Source organism: Cryptomeria japonica, chromosome 7, assembly GCF_030272615.1.
Source record: "Cryptomeria japonica chromosome 7, Sugi_1.0, whole genome shotgun sequence".
NCBI lineage: Eukaryota > Viridiplantae > Streptophyta > Pinopsida > Cupressales > Cupressaceae > Cryptomeria > Cryptomeria japonica.
The window spans coordinates 121,907,968-121,913,987 of NC_081411.1; positions in this window are offsets into that span (position 1 = coordinate 121,907,968).

Here is a 6,020-nt window from a genome sequence, read left to right on the forward strand (position 1 = left end):
ATTTTTTCATAGTTCAAGTTAAGAAACTTGTGGAGGAGATTTTTCCAGATGTAAATTAGTCAAGTGAGAAAAGATAGATGTTTTTTTTTCCAGATGTAAGTGAGAAAACTTGTCGTGGGGCAAGAATTTTTGAGATGCAAATTAGTCAAAAGTAAGAAATTTGTTCCATATACAATCTAGTCAGATAAAATCATGAAATTTTTGTGAAAAAGATTATTCTAATTACAAATTAATCAGATAAAAAAAACATTCCACTTAGTTTTTCACAGAAATCACAATTGAAATCTCTTTAATTAGGAAAAATTCTAAACCATATCTTATTCTAAATTTCAGTTAATTTGGTACAGTCAAATATGCATTCAGCATAGAACAAGACGTGACAACTACAATTGTAAAGACTAGAAATATTTTATAAAATTACATCAAAGAGACCCAAATTTCTTGCGGACTCTTTTGTGACGGACGATGCAAAATGCGTTTGAATGAATTGTACGTTATACGTCTCCAAAGTCCATCCTCTATTTGTTTGTTTTAGAAAGAATTTCTGGACTAGAAGAATCGTGTGGGCCCAGGACTGGAAAATCTCGACATTTGCTTGACACTTTCTAAAACTATTCACACATGTTCAGTCTCGAATAAAATAGAAAATGTAAAGCTTATTGTACACACTCAATATCTTTGTCTTTGGATTTTTCTAATGAATAAAGCTTATTGTACACACTTAATATCTAGTCTTTGGATTTTTCCAACCAATAAAGCTTATTGTACACATTTAATATCTCGTCTTTGGATTTTTCTAATGAATAAAGCAAATTGTACACACTAAATATCTAGTCTTTGGATTTTTCCAATGAATAAAGCTTATTGTACACATTTAATATCTCGTCTTTGGATTTTTCCAATGAATAAAGCTTATTGTACACACTTAATATCTCGTCTTTGGATTTTTCCAATGAATAAAGCTTATTGTATACACTTAATATCCCGTCTTTGGATTTTTCCAATGAATAAAGCTTATTGTACACACTTAATATCTCGTCTTTGGATTTTTCCAATGAATAAAGTTGTTTATAATATTAGTTTATTTGTTTCTAGAACAAATTATATTAAAGATTTTGAATTTTTAAGATTTTTAATTAAAATAGAATAAGTATTTCAGAAATAATATTTTTTAATATTTTTAGATAAAATTTTCCAAAGATAAGCACGTTAGTAATATTTATTGTTGTAATTCATAAATTAGTATATTTAACTTTAAATTTTTTATGTTGGAGAGAATCTATTTTGAGGAGTATAATTTTTTAAAGCTTAATTGTAGTGAATAAGCCATTTATAATATTAGTTTATTTGTTTCTAGAATAAATTATACTAAAGATTTTGAATTTTTTTAGATTTGTAATTAAAATAGAATAAGTATTTGGGAAATGATATTTTTTGATATTTTTAGATAAATTTTTCTAAGGGTAAGTATGTTAGTAATATTTATTGTTGTAATTCATAAATTAGTATATTTAACTGTAATTTTTTTATGTTGAGAGAATCTATTTTTAGGAGCATAATTTTTTAAATCTTAATTGTAATTAATAAAGTCGTTTATAATATTAGTTTATTTGTTTCTAGAATAAATTATACTAAAGACTTTGAATTTTGTTTTGATTTGTAATTAAAATAGAATAAGTGTTTCGGAGATGATATTTTTTTATATTTTTAGATAATTTTTTCTAAGGGCAAGTATGCTAGTATTATTTATGGTTGTAATTCATAAATTAGTATATTTAACTTTAATTTTTTTATGTTTAAAGAATCTATTTTGAGGAGCATAATTTTTTAAATCTTAATTATACCCTAATGTTAATCCTAAATCTAATTGAAACTTAACTCTAATTGAGTAGTAACCTTTACATTATATATATTTGTGACTCTAACCCTAACCATTATTGAGCATTGACTCAAATTGAACTCCAATCTTATATATGAAACCACAACCTTGATTAAACCCTTAACTAATCATAATTAACCCTTACCCTATATGTATTTGTAACCCTATTTTAGCTCTAATCATGATTGGATCGTAACTCAAATTGAACTATAATCTTAACCATACGTAACCTTAATTGAAATCTAACCCTAATTGAACTCCAAACACTAACCCTATACATAATAGTCACTCTAATTTAACTTTTAATCTAATTGAATTATAATCCAAATTGAATGCTAACCTTGATCTTAACCTAACTATAACCCTAATTAAATTCTAATCCAAATTAAACCGTAATCTTAACTCTAAAGACGACACTACGCTAATTGTAACCGATGTCAATGAGTAAAATGAAGGCTCAACTCAACCTATTGAGTTTTCCCTATTCGAACCAATCTCTGGATTCATCCATTCGATCGATCGTACCAAGAAACCATATCTTTCTTCCCTTCCCTAACGCATACGTTGTCTCTGAAGCGAGTTGAAGAAGGGAGGATGAGTCACCACGGTTAATAGAAGTTTCGGTCATGGTGCAATCTAATGAAGTGGACTATGAAGCTTGGTCATGTTATCGATTTCAGTGAGTGAGAAGGGGTATAATTGGTTGAAACGATTACAGTACCACTTGTAGCAAAGGGCCGCCCTTAAACAGCATACACTGAGCTTTGACTGCTTAGGTGGCTGTGGGCCCATTCCTTCCCAGCATACACTGAGCTTTGACTGCTTAGGTGGCTGTGGGCCCATTCCTTCCCTGACAGTTCATTCCCATCCGTTTCCGTTAAGAAAACAATCATCGTTAACATTTTGAATTTTGAATTTGAATACTCTTCCCGCGTGTTTCTTTGCATAGAATAAACCGAATGGGAGAGGGCACTTTCGTCCACCTCGCAGCTGTCATTGAATACCTCATTGCTGAGATATTTTCACGACCTTTTCTGCTTTATGCAGCAGACAGAAAACATGGGGATCCTCACAACGCAGTCAATGCAGAAAACAGGCTTCCATTCCGATCAGTATTATTTGCCAACGTACTCTCTGCCTGTACCAAAATGGGAGCTTTGAAACAGGGTATGGGCATCCATTAAAGCAGAACGTAAGGACATCCATTAAAGCAGGACATAAGGGCAATTATTATCAGATGCTACAATTGGAAATGCTCTGTTTGACATGTTTGCAAAATGTGGAAGTATGGACAAGGCATATAACTGTTTGATCGGATGCCTCAAAGAAACGTGGTCTCATGGAATGCCATGGTTGCAGGATATGCACAAAACGCATTTGATGAAAAGGATTTACAACTTGCAACCAAATTTGATTGGCTGGTATAAAGCCAGACTATGCGACCTTTGCCAGCCTGTGGGAAAATGAGAGCTTTGGAACAGGGTATGGACATCCATCACAGAGATGATGTAAGTGCAACTGCCATGGTAGATGTATGCAAAATGTGTAAGCTTAGACAAGGCACGCGAACTGATTGACAGAATGCCTCAAAGAAATGTGTTCTCATCTGAACGCCCTTGATTGCAGGCTATTAACAAAATGGAATTTGGGGTGTCTTCACTGTTGCCAAAATATCCAAAGATAGACTGCAAAAATACACCAAATATTTGAAAACCTTAAAGATGGTCTGTGAGTGTTCCTAGATATCAATTTGATAGAGAAAATATTTTTAAAAAGGATAAAACTATTTGTTCTATTTGATCAATTTGATAGAGAAAATATAAAGAAATGCCCACCTCTAGACGATACAACTACAATTTCAAAATTAGGAATTTGGTTCATCTAATTTCTAAAGTTTGCATATAATTCCTACCTATTTCTTCTCCTCTCCTACAAACTTATGTGCAAAATGTTCAAGATGCCAAGAGTAGGGGAAAGAGTCAAAAGAAGAAGTTGATTCATATCTTGTTGAATTTTTAACATGGCGTAATATCACTACCAAGAAAATAAAGAGGGTTTCCAAACCTTTAGTAATAGATTTGTAAACAATTTCAACAATGTTATACAAACCACCTCAAGAAAAGAAAAATATAATTATTTATTAATTTATACTAATACACCATAGTCAAGGATAAAAATATTGGTACACTCTAATTATGGATAAAGATAAAGAGACCTCCAACCATTTGATTATCAAGTGTTGAAGGTTAATTTTGGAGTATAGATAAGACAATTATAAATTGAGAATAATCTATCTATCATTACTTCCATCATTTGTAAAATGAATAAGCAACTAGACCAAGCATAAGCTAAAAGAACAAGTACTTCAATTGACCTCTTATATTAAACACCTGGAGTCATACCTCTTCAATATTCTCAAATGTTGTTTTCTATACCCACTATTATCTCTCATGAGGATGCCTTAAAAATTGATGAGATGAAATATATTGCTAATGTAACGAAGCAATGACTAAAAAAAATACTAGCTCATGGGTCCATGGTTATTAAAGTTTCCACAACCATACTTTAAAGAGTGACAAATATAAAAATTTGGCCAAAATTTTATTTTTCATAAAAGTCATTGTTGACTCACCTATTACTCGACTTGGAGACTAATTTGTTCCTAGGGTTTGGTAAGAATAAATATAAAGACCAAAAGAATAAAAAAAAATTTGCAATCACAAATACTTAATGGTATGGACTTCCCATTTGCATCTACAACCTAGAATATAGAGTCACTTCTCCTAAACAATTGCCATTAGAGTCATTGGTTATCAAGCAATTCTTGCGCATAAGGAAACTCATGCTCAAATTCAAACTCATCATTGTTCTTGAGCTACAGTAATAAAGTAGTGTTTGATCAAATAAAAAATGGGCTAGCCTCTGATCGAATACGATTATTGCAGTGCATAAAAGACATTGTTTGTGATAATTTTATTGCATCTAAGCCAATATAGATCTATCTTCATGTATATTTATATCTCTATATCCGTATAGATCTATCTTCATGTATATTTATATCTCATTATCTCTAAATGTCACTTATTCACTCCATCTCTCCCTCCATTTCTCTTACTCTCTCTATCACTTTCTATCCATATCTCTCTATGTCCATCTTCACATCTCTATCTCTTTCCCTATCAATCTCTCTTTCTATATGTTCTTCTATCTTATATATCTTCCTTTATACATGATTAATCTACCTCTCCCTCTCTTCCTCTATCGTCCTCTCTACGTATATTTCCCTTTCTCTACTTTTATCTCTTTATTTACTCCCTCTTTATATATCTCTGGCTCTCTCCCCCCATCCTTCTCTATAGTGCCTTTATATATCTCTATATCTCCCTCTTTCTCTCTCTCCCTCTCTATCTCTCCCTCTTTATAATCTCTATCTCTCTTTGTCACTCTCTTGCACTATCTACATCTCTCTATCTATCAATATTCCTCTTCCTTTATATCTCTCTATCTCTTCCTTTTTGTATCTCACTCTCTTTACCCCTCTCTATCAATTTTTATCTCTTTATATAAATTTATCTGTCTTTACCTCTCTCTTTCTCTATATCTATTCATCTCCCTCTCCCTTTATTTTCATTTTTATCTCTATCTTCCTCTCTCCTTTTCAATCTCCAGACATGTCTACCTCTTTCTATCCATCCTCATCCTTCAGTTTTTCTCCCTCTCACTTCACACTCCTTAATATCTTTATCTCTATTTATGTCCCCGTCCTTCAGTTTTTCTCCCTCTCTTTAGCTCTTCATCTCTCTTCACCCTTATATATGTCCTTATTTTAAACTTAGTATATATGGTCTACTAAGAGGTTATATGGTGTCCTAAAGGGTTATAGAACACCATATGACCCTTTAGAACATAATATGATCCCTAAAGACACCATATGGTCTCCTAAGGGCCCATATGGTGTCCTAAGGGATAATAGAACACCATATAACCTCTTAAGACACCATAAGACCCCTAATGACACCATATGGTTTCCTAATGGGTCATATGTTGTCCTAAGGGGTCATAAGACACCATATGCCCTCTTAGGACACCATACGACCCCTAATGACACAATGTGGAGTCTTAAGGGGTCATATGGTGTCCT